We start from the raw sequence: 2,881 nt of genomic DNA on the forward strand, positions 1-2,881 counted from the left end.
CCGCCGCCGCCGCCGCCTCCTCCGCCGCCGCCGCCGCCGCCGCCGCCCGGGCTGGAGAGCGCTGGGCGCGAGCTGCGCGCGCGGACCGGGCCACTCGGTCGCGGCTTTCGGGGGAGGAGGAGGAGGAGATTTTTTTTTTTACCCTCGGCGGGGAGGGGGTAGGCAGGAAACGGCCGCGGCGAAGCCAGGGCCCCCTCCCTGGCCGAGCGAGGGACCGCGGAGACCCTGGCGGCCGGACGGCGGCGTGGAGGAGGGGCGCGTGGGGGAGGGGCGGCCGCGCGGGCGCCCCTGGGGCTCGGCCCGAGTGGGGTTGCGCCGAGGTGACGGGGGTTTCCGCGTGTGGAGCGGGCCGCGGGCCTAGCCACCCCCCCTCAGGAGCGGGGGGGCGGGGGCGGGGGTCGGTCCCCATCGGACCCCCGCCTGCGGGGACCCGGGCGCCCGCCAAGCCCGGGGCGTGCGGTGGCACGTGGGGGAGGGGTCGCGGGGGTGTCTGCGGGCGGCTGGGGCCCGGGGGCGGGTGGTGGCCGCACTCCGCGCCGACCACTTCCTGGAGCCGGGCTTGCTCCTGCCGCCTCTCCCCCCTGCTCGTGGCGGGGAGAGCACTGCGTTAAGATCGGGGAGCGCGGGGAGAGTGTCTGGGAAACTGGATGCCCCCAACTCCACCCCCTCTATCTCCACTCTGCTCCCGGCTCTTTTGTGTCAAGTGCGGGCCCCCACCCCCACCCCCCCGCGTGACCCCGTCAGTCCGGGGTGGCCGAGCTGCCCAGCTGTGACTCTCACGTGGCTGCCATTCACTGTCAGTCACTCTCTCGCCGGAACCACCCGCACCTTGATCACGCCGGGGGGCGTGAGCTGCCCACCCAGCTGTTGTGCAGCTTGACCGTCACTCGGCACCGCTCCCCCGGGATGACGAGTCACCCGGCCGCCCTCTGGGCAGTTCCCCCAGGGGTGGAAGGGGCAGACTGCTGCCTCGCTTGGGGCGAGCAATGGCCCCATTCAGACCACCCTCCTAGTGGAGTGATTTCGAATCTTCTGGAGGACAGGGGAGCATCCTGAGGGTGCTCACATCTTCTGCTTGGGGCAGGGAAGGGGACACCCATGCCCCCAGGCCTCTGGGTGCCATGCACCGCGAATGCACCAAACTTCAGGACGGCTAACATCACGCTCTTTGTGAAACTGTCACATTGGTCTGTGTGGCTTATGTAGCAAATGTGCCTGTTCCGTTGAGACCACCTTTGAGGGAGTACGGGGTGCCTTCTGGGGGGGGGGGGGGGGGGGGGGGGCGGGTTTGATGGAAAAAGGGGCCCCCCCCCCCCCCGGCTTGTCTGAAAAAGGGAAAAGTTTTTAGAAAGTTGTCCCAGGGAACCCATGGATTTGCAAGAAGGAGAAGGAGTAAAGAATCGTGGGGAGGGGGATGCCTGGAGCACGGCAAACGTAGCTAAAAAGGGAAAGAAAGGATGTCAGGTTGTGTTAAGCCACCTATTTGTTTGGAACTTGGAATGTGGTATTTGGGTGTTTTTGATCCCGAATTTGGGGATGTGAGCGAGAGGGGCATGAAAGAATCCGAGGTCGAGGTGGGTCTTTGTGTCAGTCCTCCCTCCCCATCTTCCCCTCCGCTCTCTCAACAGCCGAGAAGAAACGTCAAATGTTTTTTAAAAATTTGTATTTGAGATGAAAACCCACCTCCGCGCTCTCCCGGGGCCATTGTATCCCCCCCCACCCCCTTTCAGCCCTCCGAGTCAAATGAGTGACCCAGATGCACCCCCTCAGATGACTTTCTGAGGCAAAACTTTGGGAAAATATTTTTGGTCCGCTCGTTTATTTCTGTCTACCCAAGTGTGGGCAAAATAAGCCTCCTCGAAGGAAATGTGTGCGGGCCGCCTTCCCTCATCCTTCTCCAGAATATGAATTTGCGCGTATTAGAGGTCTATTGTTTTTCATTCTGACTGCTTTGATTCTCACCATTTTGTTTTACATTCTTACCAAGACCAATTTTATCCCTCCCCCCCCCCTCCCGTCTCCTTACATTGTTAAACGTTTAAAATAATAGCACTCGTGTTGTGGGGGAGGGGAGCAGGAAGCCAAAAACTCATTGCTTCTCCCTCCCCCTTCTGGCAAGTCTCGAGAAATAATATAACATAATATATAGATGTGATTCCTTGGGGGTGGGGGTGGGGAATGATGGTGGGTGGTGCGGAAAATTCTGGTAGTTTCTTTGCAAAAGGTCTGAAAATACAAACCCACCCCCTGCAAGCAGTACGCATGTGCAGCAGACCTATTATGGTGGTGCGTTGTGGGGGAGGGAGGGGAATTTGAGAAAAAATAAATATATGTGTGAGAGATTGATGGTGAGATTAGAGGGAGAGCGGGGCGGGCGGGAGGCGCGGCCCGGGCCCGGCTCCGCCCGCCTCCCCCCCCCCCCGCCCCGGCGCGCCAGGCCCCGCCCCCGCCGCGCACCGCCCCCCGCCCCCGCCCCCGCCCGCTTCCCGGGATCGGAGCCCGGGTGTGGGAGAGTCTGGGCGCCGGGCCAGCATTGAGTGGCGGCTGAGACCGAGGTTGGGGCTTGGGTTTGCTTTATTGCCCTCCCTTTCCCTCCCTCGCCGCTCCACGCTGCCTCTCCCCGCCGCCGCCGGCCTCCCGAGTGCGGAGCCTCCTGCCGGGGCGGGGAGCGCGGCGAACTGGCGGCGAGGGCCCGGGGGCAGGTGCCCCAACCCCCGGCGGGGCGGGTGGCGGCCCAGGCCTCGTCCCTGACGCGGAGCCAGTTGGCCGGCCCCTGCCACCGCCCCGGCGGCCTCTGTTTCCATGTTCACATTAAGCGACGTCCCGGGGGTTGGGGAGAGCTGGCTGCTGGGCTGCCCGGGGAGCGGGGGGGGGGGGGGGG

Source organism: Mirounga leonina, unplaced genomic scaffold (genome assembly GCF_011800145.1).
Source record: "Mirounga leonina isolate KUSES-001 unplaced genomic scaffold, KU_Mleo_1.0 Mir_488, whole genome shotgun sequence".
Taxonomy (NCBI): Eukaryota; Metazoa; Chordata; class Mammalia; order Carnivora; family Phocidae; genus Mirounga; species Mirounga leonina.